General features: G+C 50.9%; 1 protein-coding gene and 1 non-coding gene across 16 annotated transcripts in view; both read right to left on the bottom strand.

Moving 5' to 3' along the window:
• The window catches only part of ZNF618 (zinc finger protein 618), a 149,737-nt gene that overhangs the window by 116,489 nt on the left and 13,436 nt on the right, over nt 1–19,812 (bottom strand). The window lies entirely within an intron of this gene.
• LOC139603224 (U1 spliceosomal RNA) lies at nt 7,706–7,869 on the bottom strand. Its single transcript, XR_011683620.1, has one exon. It is a non-coding gene; the product is annotated as a U1 spliceosomal RNA (small nuclear RNA).

Below are 19,812 nucleotides of genomic sequence, written 5' to 3'. Positions count from 1 at the left end.
TGCCCAGTGCATTGCCAGAGGAGCAGCTTCTGCTGCCCTGCATGGCCAGAGGGAGCCCAGGCCCATCTGCAGCAGCCCTGGAGCTGCAGAGGAAAACTCCCCCCTTGTGCAGGATCCCTGCTCCAGCAGAGCCACAGCTGGCACTGCAGGAGGGCTGAGCCCCCATGGGATGGGGCTGTGCCACCACCCTGACACACAGGGGGTGGGTCAGCTCCTGCTCTGACTCTGGCAGTAGGGTTTTTTTGTACTACTGCATTTGTATTTTTAATTTTCCTAGTAAAGAACTGTTATTCCTATTCCCATATCTTTGCCTGAGAGCCCCTTAATTTCAAAATTATAATAATTCAGAGGAAGGGGGTTTACATTTCCATTTCAAGGAAGGTCCCTGCCTTCCCTAACAGACATCTGTCTTTTCAAACCAAGACACACCACCACTCCCACTAAACCCTACCACAAAGTGGATCTCAGAGCAGAGCCAGCATAACCCATTTCTGAGCACATAAATGATAAAATCCTGCCCACACCCAACCCCCAGGCCCCTGGCTGGGGGCATCCTCAGGAGCATGAACTGATTGTCCAGCAGCAGCTCCAGGAGGAGGCCCCTTGAGAGGCTGTGGGTGAGCAGCCCCCGGGCAGTGCTGCTGCAGGGATGATGTGCAGCCCCTCCCTGCCTGCTAAAGTCACCCTCAGCCCAGAGCCAGGCTGAAGGCACATCTTCCCCTGCCTTCTGCACTGCTCCCAAGACACACTGCTCTGCCACCTCCCTGCACAGCTGGGGATTCCTCAGCGTGCCCCACTGTGAGAGGGGCGCAGATTTTGAAAAATAAACCCAAAACTTTGTGGCGCCCTCGACTGTTCCCAGATCCTGGGGACGTGTGGGAAGTGTGCTGAGCAATGTTTCTGAACCAAAGGTTCAGCTTCCAGAGACCATTCCCAGCTGGATGGGAGCCACCAGCACAAGCCAAGGCGTGGAGCAGCCTCAGCCCTGGAGTGTGCTGTTAAGTACCACAACTTACAGTGGGCTCCAAAAGCCAAAAATTAGGAATGTTTTTTTTTTTGAGTTTTAGATTAACAATACAAACTTAATGACAATAAACTTTCTGCCCTTTTTTTATTTACTATTATTTTTTAAGGCTCAGTGTGATAGCACTGCACTGAGCAAAACATTTGCTGAACATTTCATGGTCTGATTGTTTGAGAGTAGAGCTGAAAACACAAGAGGAGAGCAGGGTTTAACCCACTATCCAGCATTTGGGCACTTCAGAAACAGTGGCAAAGAATTTAACACTGGACATTTATTATTTTAAAGTAGCTGGCGGTACAATTTGCAAAATCTATTTCAAAATCTATTTCTCCTAGAAATATTTTCACGATTTAATAAAATTAAAAGGAAAACTGGGTATAAGTTTAAATATTGCTTTCACATTGCAGCCTCCAAAATTTTACTGTGCTGCAATGTGGAGGAGAACCAGACAATGAAAAGGAGAAGTGATCTCACCCTGGTTTCATTTGTGAAAGAGCCACAAGTGAGACATTTATAGGATGGATGTATCACTTGGTTTTAGGAACCTCTGTCTCTGCCAGCAAGGTAAGGAAGGAGCCCAGAGCACTTGAGAGTTGGCTTTTTCCCAGATAAATCTGCATCTCTGAAAGGGTTGGTGATGGCCAACCACAACTGCCCCTGCCCCACATTCCAGCTGCTCTCACAGCCTGGAGGGCTCGGGGTGCCCGGGAAGGGCCTGGAGGGCTCGGGGTGCCCAAGAAGGGCCTGGAGGGCTCGGGGTGCCCAGGAAGGGCTCGGGGTGCCCGGGAAGGGCCTGGAGGGCTCGGGGTGCTCAGGAAGGGCTCAGGGTGCCCGGGAAGGGCCTGGAGGGCTTGGGGTGCCCGGGAAGGGCTCGGGGTGCTCAGGAAGGGCTCAGGGTACCCGGGAAGGGCCTGGAAGGCTCGGGGTGCCTGCAAAGGGCCCGAGGCCTGGAGGGCTCAGGGTGCCAGGAAGGGCCTGGAGGGCTCAGGGTGCCCAGGAAGGGCTTGGGGTGCCCGGGAAGGGCTCGGGGTGCCTGGGAAGGGCCTGGAGGGCTCAGGGTGCCAAGAAGGGCCCAAGGCCTGGAGGGCTCAGGGTGCCAGGAAGGGCCTGGAGGGCTCGGGGTGCCCGGGAAGGGCTCGGGGTGCCCGGGAAGGGCCCGGGGCCCCAGCGCTGCCTGGCCCCACCCGGCCCTGTGGGGTTTGGTGGCCACCGGTGCTGAAATGCAGGGCCCGGTGCCAGCAGGACTGGGCCTTTCACAACAGCAGGGACTTCCATGAAACTTCTCTCCAGAATTTGCCCACTCATTATCTATTACAAAATATGTTCCTGTACCTAAAGGGAAGCCCCTTCAGGGGCACAGACAGAGGAACAAGCTGTGGAGGCCAAGCATGTGTGATTCCTTGTCTGTTCACCATGGAAACCCAGGCTGGAGTGGGCTGGGAGGGACATCCAAGCCCATCCAGTTCCACCCCTGCCATGGCAGGGACACCTCCCACTGTCCCAGGTGCTCCAAGCCCTGTCCAACTGCTGCCAGGAGGAGCCCAGGCCCCTCGGGCTGTTTGCTCAGGGACAGAAAGGGAGGATCTGGCTCACACAGGGCAGGGGGGGCTTGGATGCCCCTGGTGAGGACAGGGCAAGGTGACACATCACCTGCATAATGGAAACCCCCACAAAGAGAAATCAATGCAGAACATGCACAGAGAGTGGGAAGATGCCATAAAATGAAATCAGGGGGTGCTGGGGTAATGGAGGAACTGAGCAGGTCCAGGGTGTTCAGAGAATCCCAGACTGGTGTGGGTTGGGAGGGACCTTAAAGCCCATCCAGTGCCACCCCTGCCATGGCAGGGACACCTCCCACTGTCCCAGGCTGCTCCCAGCCCTGTCCAGCCTGGCCTTGGGCACTGCCAGGGATCCAGGGATAGCCCCAGCTGCTCTGGGCACCCTGTGCCAGGGCCTGCCCACCCTCACAGGGAACAATTCCCAATTCCCAATATCCCATTTAGCCCTGCCCTCTGGCAATTTAAAAATATCCCCCCATGTTCTGTCACTGTCTGCCCATATGAAAAGTCCCTCTCCCTCCTTTTTACAAGCCCCTTCAGGCCCTGGCAGGGGCTCTGAGCTCTCCCTGGAGCTTCTCCTCTCCAGGTGAGCACCCCCAGCTCTCCCAGCCTGGCTCCAGAGCAGAGGCTCCAGCCCTGGAGCAGCTCCCTGGCCTCCTCTGGACTCTCCCCAAAAGCAGCAGATCTTGGGCTGAGGACCCCAGAGCTGGAGGAAGAATCATTCTATGATTCTATGAAAAAATCCCATAACAAGAAGCATTTAAACCCTCATGTGCTGGCCCTGTGCTAATCCAAATCAGATAAACACCTTTTCCAATCCCAGACCTCTGTCCAGCAGCTCCTGAGCAAAATCAGATCCACAGTCATTGGCAGTATCTGGTGGGGAACACAGATTTATTGCTCCTTGTACACCTCCAAGTCCTGTGGACCTTCCTGCACGTCCCAACATCACCAAAACCTCAGCAGGGCTTCGGAGCAGCCAAGGAAATGTAGGAGATGACAAATAATCAATTCCCCCTGGACCAGGAGGGGAATCATTTATTTCACAGCTGCTTTGTACCTGTAGAGAAGTCTTGGCACAGCATCTTAACTACACCTTGAATGCTCCTATGAGGCACTGAAGGTGCTCTGGGGGATCATGCAGTGTTAATATAAATATATTAAGGAAATAAATGAGGAGCTGCTCCTGCAAGCTGCAGTAACATCTCATGCAGTCCATTACAGACTGCTAAATTCAGGAAAAATCTTGAATTTTCATCAGAGACAACCAAAAGGTCAGTCTTTCTTATGGGATTTCAGCCATTTGAGTGCCCTTTTGAGCTACAATCTTGAAATTAGGAATAATTCATTCATTACAGACTGCTGATTACAGGAGGGGGGGAAGGAAACAGAAATTTGACATTTCTTTCCAGTTCACCAAAAGGTCAGTCTACTGATTTACAAAATTTATATTAATTTTAACTCTGAGTCTGTCACACTGGGCACGAAGCATCCAATTTGGGGAAATTAAGGTCATTTAAGGTCTCCAGTTGCATTTATCATTTAGAATGCAAAAAAGTTATCAAAGGCAAAGCTGAGGGAGACAATGGCCAAAGTCACCCAAATCTGGAACAGCTGCTAATTTCAAAACACTAAAATGCATTTCAAAGAAAAATTAAAAAGAACCCAGATTTTAAGTCTCTTGCCACATACTGCCAGACACCAACTGCCATTGCGTCACAATTCAGAAAGAAGCTAAAATTTGGGGTGGAAAGAACATAAAATTTGGGGTGGAACCATCTCTCATGGCAAACCCATCTGTCCTCAAGCCACACTGGACTCATCTGGGCTCACACCATCACCAGCACTAAGGCCAGCAGGTTCCCTTGCCACCAGCAGCTTGCTCACATCCTGGAAATCCTCCTCTCAGACCTTGAAAACACTGAGAGAGGAGGAGGAGGAGGGGGAGGAGGCAGCAGCATGGAAGTCACCTCCTAGAGCGGCTGGAGCCGAGGAAGGAATGCTTCAGAACTGACTCAAAGGTCATGGGGAGGAGGGTGGGAGGGGTCTCCCACAAATTTGGAAAATCTCGCCAAGCTGCAGAGCAGGACCCAGCCCAGGAAGGCCCTGCTGAGGCTCCCCAGCCCTCGGGACAGCCCCTGCACAAAGCTCTGCCATGGCAGAACCACAGAAAAGCCACAGTCAGGAGACCCCTGCCCAAACCCCCAAACGCTGTGAGCCCCTTGCTGAGCTCCAGGAGTGCTGTTATTGGGAAATAAATCACGGGGGAGATCCCCAGCCCTGCAGAGCCCAGCCTGTGCAATGGCGGGGCTCAAGCTCCTTCCCTGCCTCCCAGGGAAGTTCTGCTCAGCAGCTCTGCATCCCAGGGCATGGAAAAGCATTCCAAGGTTTGTGAGGAGCAGCAAGGAGACAGAGTAATCCCAGTGCCTGCTTTCCTGCCCTGCCCACCAGCCCAGCCCTTCCCTCAGCACCAGGGAATGGCTCCCAAGGCAGGGCTGAACCCTCAGCTGCTCTAAACCAGCCCCATCCCCACCAGCCAGCCCTGCTGACCTCCATTATTTTTTTTCATGGAAATTTCACTCTTTTAAACAATTTTTTATAAAGACACACCGATAAAAAATTGCAAGGAGGTCTGTTCAGGCAGGAGGGTGCTCCTGCTGTGACAAACAGGACCTGTGTGCACTCAGGCTCTGCCACTCCACACTGACTGCTTATGCAGCAGCCTGACAGGATCTTCTTCTTCAGACATGAAAAATTAAGGAAACCATCCTGACATTGAGGTAATTTTGTGCTCCAGCTACAGCCTCTGCCCATCAAGCCTTTGTTCACTCTACCCATGTTTATGCTGTAAGGAGATTTACCTTTTCAAGCTTCCTAAACACAGAAAGTTGGATTTGACCACTTTCCCTTTGGAAAAAAAAAATCTGTGCTTGGCTCTGTTTTAAAAATTGGCCTTCGTACAAGATTTTAAAATAAATTGCTACTTTCTAAACTATTTGCAAACACTAGTTCCTCTTTGTGTTTCATTTCTTCAGGGAAAAAAAATCTAAATCCAATCCACAATTAGACATTTTCCTTTTTTTTTCTCCTTTTTAATTTAGTAACTTGTGAATTCATGCATTGACCCAGCTGAACAAAGGGCAAAGACTGTTAAATTCCAGAGCCCAGGAGATATTCGGTTACTCATTCAAGGCCTTCTACAGAGTTTAAAAATAAATAAAAATGAGTCTTAGCGAGGAGGAGTGGCATATTTGGATATGACACTTTTAAATTAACAACTGAAAAGGGGAGAAAGGTAAACTGGGAAGAGATTAGCTGCTCACTGTGCTGTGAGGGAACGATGGAGAGTGGGTTGGAACTCATTAGCCCAATTACATAATAGATTGTTTTGGCCAAATTCAAAGGCAATAAAAGCAGAGAGAAATGAACATTAGGTACCAGCAAAGATGGAGGAGGTGGGGGAAAGAACAAGAAAAGGCTTTTTATGATTTTATTCGTGAAGCTTCTTTCAAAGGTTCCATTTCAGCAGGGAAGCACCAGGCAGAGGCAGGAATTTGGTAACTAACCAAAATCAGGCTGGAGGTGCCCAATGCCAACACTACATGGGGAGGGAGTGCTGGAACACCAACCAAGGGAGAAAACAGAACTTGAAATTTCCCCGCCTTCCCTTCCTCCTGGCCCTGAAAAATCACATTTCATTGAATTCAAAAGCATTCTGAAATTTTACTAGTTTAGGAAAGATTGAATAAGCATGTAATTAAATTAATTACAGAATCACTGCTCTGCATCCTACTGCAGGAATAGCAGTGAATCAACCAAATGGATTCAAAATCACTTCCTAAATGCTTTCCAGTCAAATAAAACTTCAAGTGCAGCTTCAAACCACTCATGGCACAGTCCACAAAAGCCCAGCCTCTCCATCAGTTTGCTCCAGCCATATAGGACATGCTCCTAAAGAGCACGACCCGAGCTGGAGGATTTCCTTTCCCAAATAAACAGCAGCTGCTCAGAGCTGGATGCCTCCTGTCCTGCCTGCATCATATTCCCTGCCTGCATTCCCTGCCTGCATCACATCCCCTGCCTGCATCTCCTTCCTGCATTCCCTGCCTGCATCACATCCCCTGCCTGCATCCCCTGCATCACATCCCCTGCCTGCATTCCCTACCTGCATCCCCTGCCCCACTGGGCACTGTTCAGCTGCTGTCCAGGTCAGTTCCTATGGACAGCCACCACACCCTGCACCCTGTGCAGGATCACAGAATCGTTTAGGTTGGAAAATATCTCCAACACCAAGTCCAGCCTTTGATTGATGCCCATCTCATCAACCAAACCAACTTCTTTTTCCAGCTTCTCACTTACCAGCCCTGAGCACAAGGAGGAGATGAGGAAAATCTGTCTACATGTTCATGGCTAAAGGATGCACACAAAGTGCATGCACTAATTGAGAATGAGAGCCTGGTTCCCACCAGGAGAGTACCACCACCATCCCCACAGCCTCTGCAGGCCCAGACCTGAGACTCCAGGGTCTCAAATGAGGGTTCTGTGTGGGTCACACAGTGAGCTGTGCTCCTGGATGGAGTAAGACATCCAGTGCTGGCATACAGGAGAGCATCATTCCCTTTGCTGGGGCTGTCTGAGATCAGAGGAGCCCCTTTCTCCCCTGTGGGAGAGCAGAAGAGCACAGCCAGAGGTGGATTAGCTACAAAAAGCACGAGCTGCACCCCAGCCCTGGCAAACAGGAGCCTACAAGCAGCAGCAGGCACAGGCTCAGGAACACGGGAACAGCCTCAGCCATCACCCACGCAGCTGGGGGCAAGGCTGTTAATGCTTAACGGGCAGGAAGGGTCACAGGCAGCCTGGGCCAGCAGGGCTGGAGGCTGCCAGCAGCCCTGGCTGCAGTGGGACCGTCCTGGTGCACCACAGGGATCAGAGAATCAGAGTCACACAGAATGACACAGAATCACAGAATCATGAGGTTGGAAGAGACCCCTAAGATCATCGAGTCCAACCTATGGCCTAACACCTCAACTAGACTATAGCACCCAGTGCCATGGCCAGTCTGTTTTTAAACACATCCAGAGATGGTGATTCTACCACCTCCCTGCGAAGAGCATACAAAAAGGAGGGGAGAGCACGAATGCAGTCCCCCAGTAGCACAAATGATGCAGTTGAGTTTCCCACATTTGGGGAAATCGCAGGGGTCAGCACACCCAGAGTGCAAGGGATGAGCCTGGCCCTGGGAAAACCACCTGCCAGATCATGGTGTCTCCCATGGCAGGTAAGTATGGGGCTGCCTCACTGCCTCCCCCCAGCAGGGAGAAGGCCCATGGGTTTCTGGGGAAGCAGTTGGATGTCCTGGGGGCAGCTCTCTCTCTGGATACTCCTCCCCTTTCACACAGGAGACTCCCGCAGCTCCTGCTCCCACAGCACCAACAACAACCCTGCCAGCTCGGCCCTACATGACACACACACAGGGTCCCCCTCCAGGAGAGCCTTCCAAAGGTCCCCGAGGCACACCCAGCTCAGGGGGCCTGTCACACTGCCCTGAGCACAGAGCACACACACTGCTCCAGGGAAACCAAGTGCAACTGCTGACAGAGCAATCAAACACCAACGCTGACCTGGGGGACTTGGCACAAATGAAATGAAGGAAGTTCCTCCACCAGCAGTGCTGCTTCCAAAGACATGTTCATCCACACTCTGCATGGCTCCAGCAGCAAAGGCAGCAGCCAAAGGCAGCTTGCATTCCCCACCCTAGGAGAGACACAGCCCCAAAATCCCTCAAGTGGTGCCAAAGGTGGAAACAGCCAAGCAGGGAACCCATGGAAGGGTGCTCAGGCAGCAGGACACCAACACCACCCCCTGCTTGCCCAGAGAGAAACCCTTATTAAAAAATCCAAATAAGAACTCCAGGCCCCACACTGTGTTCAACAAGCTGATGGTCCTTTTGTCCAGAGAAAATCTCACCAGGTCCCCCCGGGCCTGATGTGATCATTCAGGATCCTCACCTCAAAGCAGAGTGGCCAGCTGTGAAAGCCAGCTCCAGCTTGCTGTGTATGCAGGGTTGGGCAGGGGCAAATACAGGCAGGGGGTTTCTCAGACTCTTGTCACTCAGTAGGACCTGTAAGGTCCCCAAAAACTGCTTTAGCTGCTGAAGTACCTGCCAGCATGTGCAGCTACACGTGCTGCCTGACCTGGTCATGGCCAGCCCAGAACCACCAAGAGCTCAGTGATGGGACAGGCTCCAACTCCTCAGCTGACCATCCCTGACCCAGACACGGCTGCAGGAGCAGCAGGGCCTCCAGCAGCACCCTGGACAGGCACAGAGCTGGTGCTCTCCCAGCTGGCAGTGACGTGGGGCACCCATTGGGTACCGAGCTGCTCCCGTGTCCTGACACTGTGGACGGAGACCTCAGCCCCCCAAAGGCATTTTAATTACTGCATTAAAAGGTGTGAAACGCTTCCTTCCCACACACACTTGGCCATCTTCAGGGGCAGGGAGCCAAACCTCTCCTTGGCAGAACTAAAGCAGGCTCCAAAGCTCCCTGGGAAGTGATGGTCTGGGGCTCTTTGGGGCTCGTGCTCCCCTGGCTCGTCCCTGCTCTGCCCCCTCACACCCACACACATCAACCATGAAAATATCATCACAGATCTCTGCAACACAGACGAGTTTCAGAGGGACTTGGATAAACTGAGCAGTAAAAACCTGCCAAGAGCAGCTGGGACTGAAGAAAACCTCCCAGAGAAAGCAAAGCTGAAATGGGTGAGGATCCCCTGTGCTGACCATGCTCTGAGGAGGAGCTGGGGGCTGCAACCCCTCCCACGGGCTTCCCACAGCTCTGCAGGGGGAGATGTGCAGCACTGAGGGGGAGAAGGGGCAGAAACCACTAAAATCAAGCAAACCACTCAAATCAGAGCAGAATTATAAAAAAGATCCAATAGATCCATGCTCTGTGTTAGGAAGGAGTCGAATCTGATCTCAGCTGCCCTTTACATGCAGGGAAAACATCAGCTCAGTGCAAGTTACTAGCAGGAGAAGAAGGGGAAAGGTAGGAATTGTTTAAAAAGGCAAAATAAACAGAAACCACAATTGTGCCATGAACCCATCCCTACCAGGTTGCAGGCTTGGCCATCCTGTCCCAAAACTATTCTGGGAGTAGTGAGGAAGGAATGGAAATCCACCAAGTTTCATTTCACTACTCCTTCACTCCAGCACCACCAGATGTGGTGCCAAGATTTGTGCCAGGACTGGGGCAGAGGCAGGGAAGCACATGGCAGTGGCATTTCAGGCAGAAGTTTAAAGTAACTTGGGAAATGGAGTAGAGAGGTACCAAATGTGTTTTCCTAAACATTCATAGTTTATTTAACTTTTTTATTATTTAACTTTTAAAAAAAGTATTTAACTTTCAAAAAGGCAATCTTTACATAGTAGCACTTTAAGCCACTAATATCAACTTACTCATTTTTCAGTTGAGCTCCAAAGAATCCCAGTAACAGGGTGAACTCCTCATGGAAATTTAAATGGCCCAAATTGTTTCAATAAACTATCAAACACAATAGCAGTGGAGCAACCACATGTAGCTCTGGGCATCACCATTTTATGAGAAGAAAACCCTAAGATATGAAAGCTTTATTTTGAATTCAAGGAGGCAAAAGGTCCTTTACCTCCACATCCAGTGCTCAGGGCCAGCAGTCCCTGTCCCATGGAACAAAGAGAAGGAAAGGCAGACCAGACTCTGCCAGGCTAAGAAATGTCTTAAATTGTCATAAATTCTCACTGTAACAGAAAACCCAGCTGGTTCATTCACAGCCATTCCCAAGGTACCACAGCAAACAGAGCAGAGTTTGCTCACAGATGACTGTGGTCCCTGGTGAAATTAGGTGCTGCCCTCCATTGTTACTCTGCTGATCAAGAAGTTTCACATAAAGAACAACAGCATCACAGGGAAGCTGCACGTTTGCCTAATTCTGGGATTCCTCCCTTTTTCCTGAGGTGGTGTGCTGACCAAAGGCACGTTCCAGCAGAGCTGCCTCCTGCCCCATTGGGAACAGAGAGCAGCTTTAACCCCATCTCCTGTCACCAACCCTTTGTACCCCCTGGTGAGCTGCACCTTAGGAAACCTCTGCAAATTTTGGAAGAAATGGAGCATAAGAAGGGAAGCTCCCTTGTTCCAGTCCCTTGGGACAGGACAGGTCAGACCACAGGACATCAGTGCCCCCTCATGCTGTAGCTCTGGATTACTGCTGGCACTCCAGGACAAGGGTGCTGGGATCCAGCCTGTGGGTCAGGCTGCCCAACACGAGCCCCTGCTGGACCCCACAGCTCTGTGTGAGCCAGACTGGCTGGGCACTGAGGGAGCTGCTCAAGAACCAAACCTGTGAGCAAACAATCACTCAAAGCCAACATCCAAAGGGTGCAGCAGGGCTGCAAGGCTCCTGGAGAGGGCAGAAGGCTGGAAAGGGCAAAGGGAGAGAGCCTGAGGGCTTCCATATGTCTTCTCAGGAGCATTCTAGGACTGCCCTGGAGCTCAGACCTGGCACAAGAGCCCTGCACACACTGCAGGGGGAAGCACTAAGATGGGACACAAATATTTTTATATAGCATGTCCTAAAACAGATTTCTCCATTTGGCTTCATCCTAAGAGGAAGGTCCACCTGCTTCTTGGAAAGGAAGGGCTCCCATGGCCACTGCATGGCTCCAGCTGCAAGGCAGAAGCTCCCCAAGTCTTCAGGCATTAAAAACAATTATTGAGATAAAAATGCAGGGGAGGCCTGGCAGCAGCTGGAAGGGTGAGTGCACTGCTCAGGGGTGTTTTTGTTCCAGGGCTCAGAGCCACGAGGGGAGCTGGTGCGGGGTCTGGTCCCAGCCCAGTGGAAGTAGGGCATGGCAGGGGGGGATGTGGCTCTGCTCCAGGGCTCAAACCCAGCTCCTGCTCCTGTCCGTGGCTCTGGCAACCCTGGTTACTACTTGTAACCAGGCTGGACACTGACTCACAGTGCCCAGCTCCACCAGAGCTGACCTCAGCCAGCAGCGCTGAAGAGCTGATGCCACACAAGCCAGAACCACTGCTATCAAGCTGTGTGAGAAAGCCCAGTCAGACCCCAGTGTGAGCACACAGGGATGACAGCTCCAGATTTGGTGCTGAGCTGGAATCACACCATGCCTTAAAGCATGAGGGGAGCAGAGCTGAGCCCTGAAAGGAGCTGATGCTGCAGCAATGTCCCCACCCAGGTCACAGCAACCCCACTGCAGTTCAACCACATCCCCGTGAGCTCCTGACCACCCTGCAGGGAGAGCTGCTGAAGGAAACTTCTCCCTTCACATGCACACCATTGCTGAACTCCAGTCCTCTGGTTTTAATGCCACAGTCCTCACCCCCTTACACCACAAGAGAGGTGAGCCCCTGAGTGGCTGCAGTGGTCTGATGGTACCGTGTGCTGCCTTCCTCCCCATACCCATCCAGCTCCTCTTTCTGTTTCCTGCTCCCCACTCACTGCTCCCCCCACAAGCTGAGTTACTCACCAACCTGGCACAAAGCCCTGCTTTTTTTTTTATTTTTTTAATGCGCTTTTCCAAGGTTAGGGACATAAATCAACCCCCAGAAGGCTCCAGCTAACACAAGCCTGTGAGATCAGCAGCAGATGACCACAGACAGAAGGCAGAGGACCAGCACTTCGGTCTTTTGGCAACAGCGTGTTCTTGGCCAGGCTCCCTTTCCCATCTCTCAGGCTCTGCTTGCCACCCACTCCTCCCTTCCCCAGGATGACTCTCAGTGTCGTTAACATCCAACAAACGAGGGCTGAGGGAGTTCACACCTCCAGTTATTCAGTAACGCTGCCGGCAAACCCGACACTGTAACGTGCTGCTCTGCCTCCAGACTGCGCTCGGAAAATCCTCCTCATAAAAAGCACAGAGCTATTTTTAAAGGAAATCCTGGATGCCTCTGAACGTGCAGGCAGCAGCAGCCACAGAGGTACGCCAAGCCAAGGAGTCTCTGGGCTGGGTCTGGTAGTCTGACACCACATCTGCAGCGCTCCGGCGGCCGCGGCCAAGCGGGGAGCGAGGCTGCAGCGCCAGCCAAAGCCACGGTGCTGCCCTGGGTGCCAAGAGACACAAGAGCGGGCCAGGAGCATGGCAGGAGGATCTCGGGGGATGCAGCAGCTGCTGGTGGTGGTCAGCACTCCCTGCCAGGCCCAGCACGGCGCGGGCAGCAGTTACACCCCGCTCACACCACATCCAGCAGCGCACCTGAGTGCAGGTGTGGCTCTTGCGCCTGCTTTCGTCAGAGTTGATGCAACCAGGTCAACCAGTGAAGGCTCACTGGAGTGAGAATTTTACTGAAAATTGCATTACTCAGCCTTTAAAACTCCAAATGATCCTTTCAAGGAAGTGAAGAAAAAAGTGAAGAAAAAGGATTAATTTTTCAAAGTTCAAAGGACAGAATTTATTTTTGGAAATAATGTTTCACTACAAATCCTGCAACTGAGACAAATCAAAACCAGCAACACCACAAACTAAACCTGAAGGACAGGACTGTTGGAAAATCTCTCTCCAACAAAACAGAGGAGTGACAGAACAATTCATGGAGGGCACCTTAGGGAACATCTTGGTCTCATCCACCACTGCGCCTACAGGCAGCAGGTCTACACAACCACCTCTCTGCCAGGACCTGAGCTCCAGGGACACGTCATCCCAGAGCAAGGGCTCTTGAGTGTCATGAGTCCCAACAGCGTCCTGCAGCCCATTCCCACCTGCCATGGTCCCAAAGGCTCATTAAGAGACACCATTCAGCCACCCCTTTCCTTCCTCCTTCACTTACATTTGAGCTGATGCCACCCAACCACAGCATGGGGGGACACAGTAGCTGGGATTTGAGAGCAGCTCCAGCACCAGCACAGTTCAGTGCAGTAACATCTCACCAGCAAACCCTTCCCTCCACCAGGATTTCCTGCTTTTATCTCCTCTTTCTCTGGGCTGGTGGCTTCAGGATTCCATAAACCTTTTTCTTTTCCAGTACAAGATAAAACTTCTTTTGCTGCCAATTAAATCTGCTGATGGACAAAAGCTTCTCCTCAAGATCTACACAACTTTTGCACAAATATCTCCCACACACTGGTTTTGGACTTTAATTAAACTTTTCTTCCCTTGAATCAAATTACCATTTTCCTCTGATCATAATTTGGTTGGATGAGATACAAAGTTGGACGATATCAGATTTGAAGGAAGAGGAAAACAGAGCACAACAACAGACAGAGTGTGCTCGTCTTCCTTTATCTATTTCCCATTCAGCCCCACAGACGCCCTGCTCTCATTAGCACTTAATGCAGGTGAAAATAAAGAGGTTTAATATTAAAACAGCATGGGCACATGGAAAACATCCACCTGGACCTGTTGGAACTTGCCCAATATCACTCTCAAGCTCTTTCTCTACACAAGGAGCTTTTTCAGTTCTATAACTGTAACTCCTTATCTGGGCTAGTAACACTTAGTATGAAACCTCTCAAATCCCATTGGAAAAAGAAAAAATTGAGTATTCAATAATTAAGATATTTCTCCAGTCCAAGAGGAAAGTAACAGCTCAAAGACCATCCTGCTGCCATCATGGAACCAGGCTAACCAGGTCTGCTCTTCCACCTGAGCCCCAAGGTGTGAATCCAGGGGTTGCTGCTCTCCCACCCTACGATCTCATTTATGCCAAGGAAAGGTCTTGCTGCCTCACTGCCTGCAAAGAAAGGAAGAGCCGTGCAAGAACAACCAGGAAACCCTCCCTGAGATAAGGACACGGACTGTGGGGCTGTGCAGAGAGTGGCACCAACGCTGGGCACAGCTGGGCACCTCATTCAAGCCGATGGAGTGGGCAGCCCCCAGCTGAGCACACAGGCAGGGCTGTGGGTCTGAAACGCTCTGTGCAACTGGTGTGGTGCTTCAAGGGACAAGTCCTAATCCAGGAACAATGGGTCTGGTTGCATTCCCGGGCAGGCGAATTCCAGCCTGCAGTGAGGATGTGACACCAGGCACGCGGCACTCGCTGACACAGAACCGGCCCCTGGCGAGGCACTGCCCGTGCAACCACAGCTCCCCGGGAGTAGCCCTGCACAGCCACACGCTGCAGCCGCTGGGTCACTGCTCATTTCCTCCCAAACTTGTTGAAATCCACACTGTGGTGGCGGCTGGGTGAAGAGTAGGGAGGGATTCAAGCTCCAGAAATGTCTGTGAGCAGACAGCGATGAGGCACGTTGGTGGAACCAAGAGGAAGTGCCCACTGCTGGGAAAACCTCCCTGCTCCAGGCTGTGACAGCTGATCTAGTGTGGGAACACACAGAATCCAACCTTACAAACACGAAAACCAGAATCAAACAAGATCTCCTGGCATTGCTGATCCTCCTCTCTAAACCAGGGTAAGAAGGTGGAGAGAAGCCCATCTGCCCTTGCATCAGCCAACAGAAGAAGCCCCAGTCTTCCCAGCCTATTAAAGTCAACCCATTTTTCTAAAGGAAACATTAACCACAGTGGGATATCAAGATACAAGACTGCTTTTAATTACATATACAAAGGAGTCCCTAACACTCCAGCTCTCCACAAGGGCAGCTTGCTGAGAAAAGCAACTCTGATCAAAGCAGAAAAATCTAAATCGGGTGAGCTTAGTGAGAAACTGCATAAATTGTCCCCAGGTTTTTATGCACAAGACTCATGAACTTCCAGCCAGAATATGTTTCAGTTGTGGCATTATCTTTCCTTCTGATTTAGTGCCTGCTGAACATAGAGAGGGATATGTCCCTCTGTGTTCTGCACTCGTGAGGCCACAGCACAAGTCCTGTGTCCTGTTCTGGGTTCCTCACATCAAGAAGGACATTGAGGGGATGGAGTGTGTCCAGGGAAGGGAACAGGGTTGGGGAAGCGGCTGGAGATCCAGAAGAGGCTGAGGGAGCTGGGAAGGGGCTCAGCCTGAAGAAAAGGAGGCTCAGGGGGACCTTGTGGCTCTCAACAACTCCCTGACAGGAGGGGACAGCCGGAGGGGGAGTCGGGCTCTGCTCCCAGGGGACAGGGACAGGAGGAGAGGGAACGGCTCAGGGTGGGCCAGGGGAGGCTCAGGATGGACATCAGGACGAATGTCCTCATGGAAAGGGTGGTCAAGCATAGGAACAGGCTGCCCAGGCAAGTGGTAGAGTCCCCATGCCTGGAAGTGCTCAAGAAATGACTGAACATGGCACTCAACGCTCTGCTCTGGTTGAAAACATGGTGACTGGTCAAAGATCTTCTTCTGGAAAAGGTATCTTCAACTGAGAGGTCTTCTCCAGCCTGACAGTCATGAAGGTCCTCAGAAAAAATCTTCAGGCCTGGCTGTGGCACAGGGTCACCCCCGCATTCACAGGTGAGTGCAGCACAAGGCTTTTCTGCCCTGCAGCCGAAGACCTCAAGGCTCCTGGGGAGCTGCACAAACCTTAGCTTTGTTTAAAAACAGCGTCCCCACAATGTGAAGGTGCCCAAGGGTTCTGCAGCTCCCTTTGCTCATCAGGGCTCCCAGCACAGGACACAAGCTGGGTCCTGGACACAGGTGTGCCAGGCACCCCCTGTGGGCACAGCCCCAGCCAGAGGCACCCAACAGCTCATTCACAAACACGCTCTTCACAGATCTGCTCCAATCCCTGGCATCTCTTAAGGGGACAAGTTTCCTCTGCTAGCTTCTGTCTGCTCTGAATATATCTAAAGAACTCTTTGAAGTCAAAATATTCTTAGCAATTAGATCTTCTCTACTTCTTTTTGCCTTCCTAATTATCCTTTTAACTGCCTTCTGCTTATTTTAATAGATCTTCCTATCCTCCTCCTTACCAGACTGTTTATACTTTTTAAAAGCCTACTGCTTACTGCTCCTAATACTGTTTACATCTTCACTCAGCCACCTCAGCTCAGTTGCTGCTTTTTTTGCCTGATTTCAGAGTCAACTAGGGGAAATTTCCTCTCTGACCTCTGCAGCAGTTTGTAAATATCTCCCATTTTGTCTACAAGAGGTTTTCTACAATAGGTTCTCTTTTCAACAACAGGTTTCCCCTTGGGAGAGGGAATGGAGTCTCCTCTAGACCACAAGTGCTTCCATAAAAATCCATATTCTTCTATATTGCTCTAAGCACTCTTCTCTCTGCTCTCAGCCCATTGCTTTTGCATTAGGAATATAAAGCAGATTGTTTAATGACTGAGCCCCATGTGTTCCCTAACTACCTCATTCATTATCATTTCCTGCCTCAAAAAGTAAACAAATATCCTTTTGTGCTCAATGTTACAGGAGATTACATACGAATTTCTTTAGTTATATCTCTTCTAGGGGGGAAAAAGCCACCTGGAAATACTTTGACTTCATGCAAGGGCTTGCACCAGGGTGTGGGTGATGGTCTGGAGGGTTTGGAGCATCCTGTAGGGTTTGGAAGTGAGAATAATTTAGGGTCCATTTGGTGGAACCTAGAGAGTAAATTAAAGGGAAGCTGACTCAATATTTCCTCTGTTCCTTACAATCCTTCCCCAACCATCTGCTTTGAGACACTGGGAAACAGGACACCAAAGCAGAGGCAGAAAGTGGGATCTTTTGTGAAGCACAGAATGGCCATTCTTTACACCATAGCACAGCTCTGCCCTGGCTCACTGCTCTGAACCCTGGAGCCCTTATTCCAGAGACAGAGAACCAGCACCCAGCATGCTGCACCCACAGCTCCCCTTGGCAGCTTGTTCTAACAGCCAATCTGCCCTGCTGCTCAACATTTCCACCTCCTACTTTTAGAAATGTTTTTTGTGTCTTCATTTTGTCATCTCAGTGTTTGGATCCTGCTTCCAGGTATTGTTTCTTGCTATGCACTTTGCTAAAACCAAGAGCTCTGCTACCTGCTTTTTTAATTTTCTGCTTTTTAAACTCATGGAGAACTGGCTCCATAAAGATAAAAATCAACGAGTGAGGTTTTTTTTTGGCAGAGAGTTTCCCAAAATACAGTGCACGTCCCCAAATGTTTAACAACAAACACTAAGGAGCATTTTCTTTGACTCCTCAGACTGCTTCACTCCACTCACACGTTCTGTGTCTTCTCCAACTTTTCAACAGGAAATGAGGGAGCTGAAAATGGGGATGATGTAGTAAAGCACAGGCAAGAGAAGAGCTGTTCACACATGGTTCCCTCACTCTGCACAACCATGGCTGGCATCCCCCACTCCCAGACTCAGCACCGCTGCTCACCCTGCAGCATCTGCCCCTTTCCCACCCCAAAGCCTGGTTTGGCACTTCTGCTCCTCTCTGCTCTCCCCACACCAAAAGCAGATGCAGCCCCTTCCCTCCAGGTGCCCAATCCCAAGATCCAAATCAAAATTCACTCGATGGAGACGACTCCATGACCCAGCTGCCTGTGGGCAGCTGCAGTCCCTCCTTCCTCTCTCCCTCTCTTCCTCACCATCACTGTCAAGGCCTGTGGCCATGCCAGACCCTGTTTGCAGCCTGCTTCACACCAGCTTTTTGGGGAATGACACAAAATCAGCCATTTGGCCAGTTCAGGACACACTCTCTGCATCCCTTCTGCTGGAGAACAAACCCAGCCTGACATTGCCACCAGCTCCTCCCCTGTGCTCCCTCCCCACCCTGGCCAGGCCAAGGCAGCACAACAGCAGCACCACCAAATCCTCTGCAATAACCTCACTGTATCCAAATCCTACAGGAGCCCAATATCTCACTATCCAAATCCTACAGGAGCCCAATATCTCACTATCCAAATCCTAGAGGAGCCCAAGGGCACACCCAGCAGGAGTGCCCAGGGAACATCACCCCAAGGAGCAGCTGGAAAGTCCTGCCCTGCTCAGCCCCTGTGCACATGGGCTGAGACAGGATCATTCCTCCTCCTTACAAATAGGGAACAGCAATATTTATTAAACATGTCTAGTTTTTCTGCTTTATTATGCATTTTACCTCTCCTCAGCCGTGATAAGTCTACACAAACCATTATTAGAATTTCTTTTGTTCCTAATACAAATACTTTCTTACTGTTCCTTGCACTGTTACTTGACAGTCACAGATTTTTTTCCCCTTGTGTTTTTAACTTCCTTTATCCATTTTCTGCACTTGATAACTTCCAACTCAAGGATAACTGTCATCTCTTCCTCTTAATATTCTTTTTCTTCCCTTTTATTCTGTTTGAATTCTCACCAGCACAGTGCTGCCCTGCTCACAGGAGCTCAGGCTGCAAGGGAGGGAGGGGAGGCAGGGGAGGGGGGCTCAGGGTCCTGCCCCACACCAGCTGCACCCTACATGGAGACCAATTTTAAGCCCAGACTATGGCTCTCACTTCATGGCAGAGACCACACTTTGCTAAAAATGCCTGCAAATGGCACAGAGGACAGCAGAGCCTCTAAAAGTGAAACTCAGGACCTTTCTGTGAAATCCCACCTGTAACCAGGCTGCAGGGTGGGAGCTGAGGAGGGCCTGAGCCAAAGGGAGCCCCTCTGAGTAAGCCAGACACCATCAAAACCAAAGTGAAAACAGATGCCAGCATATAAAACCTATTTAAACTAAAGCTGAGAAAATCAAACTAACAGGAACATCCAGTGTAAGTAAAGCATTTTCTATTGATGAGGTCATAAATGTGCTGTATCCCTGAAGAGCTTCATAAAATTTCAGGTAGGAGACAAAAGACTCAAGGCATTGCAATCCATATCCAAATTACATGGGAATGATGGAGCTGTGTTGACAGAGAAGCAAAGTGCAGCCCAATAAATGAAACAAGATTATTATGACAGAAGGTAGCAGAGAACCCTGATGGACTGGGAGCCCATCCCAGAAAAGCAGAGCACAGAGGGATGCTCAAAATGCCAAGGAACACCAGAGAGGCTGTAGGTCTCTGCCAAGGCAGGAAACACAATTTCAGTCAGAGGAGAATTCAGACAATCCCATAGAGACTTGCAAATGTGAAAGGCAGTTTGATGCAGAAATGGTGCTCAAGGTCCCACACACAGGACTTCTGTCCCCACACTGTGTCCCCAGACATGGCACATCAGGGAATCCCTGACTGGCTTGGGTTGGGAGGGACCTCAAAGCCCATCCAGTGCCACCCCTGCCATGGCAGGGACACCTCCCACTGTCCCAGGCTGCTCCCAGCCCTGTCCAGCCTGGCCTTGGGCACTGCCAGGGATCCAGGGGCAGCCCCAGCTGCTCTGGGCACCCTGGGCCAGGGCCTGCCCACCCTCACAGGGAGCAATTCCTA

Source organism: Agelaius tricolor, unplaced genomic scaffold (assembly GCF_023055355.1).
Source record: "Agelaius tricolor isolate 1412-34295 unplaced genomic scaffold, bAgeTri1.0.p SCAF_37, whole genome shotgun sequence".
Lineage (NCBI taxonomy): Eukaryota > Metazoa > Chordata > Aves > Passeriformes > Icteridae > Agelaius > Agelaius tricolor.
The sequence above is the reverse complement of the archived record's forward strand: the minus strand, read 5'-3'. Positions and strand labels throughout refer to the sequence as shown.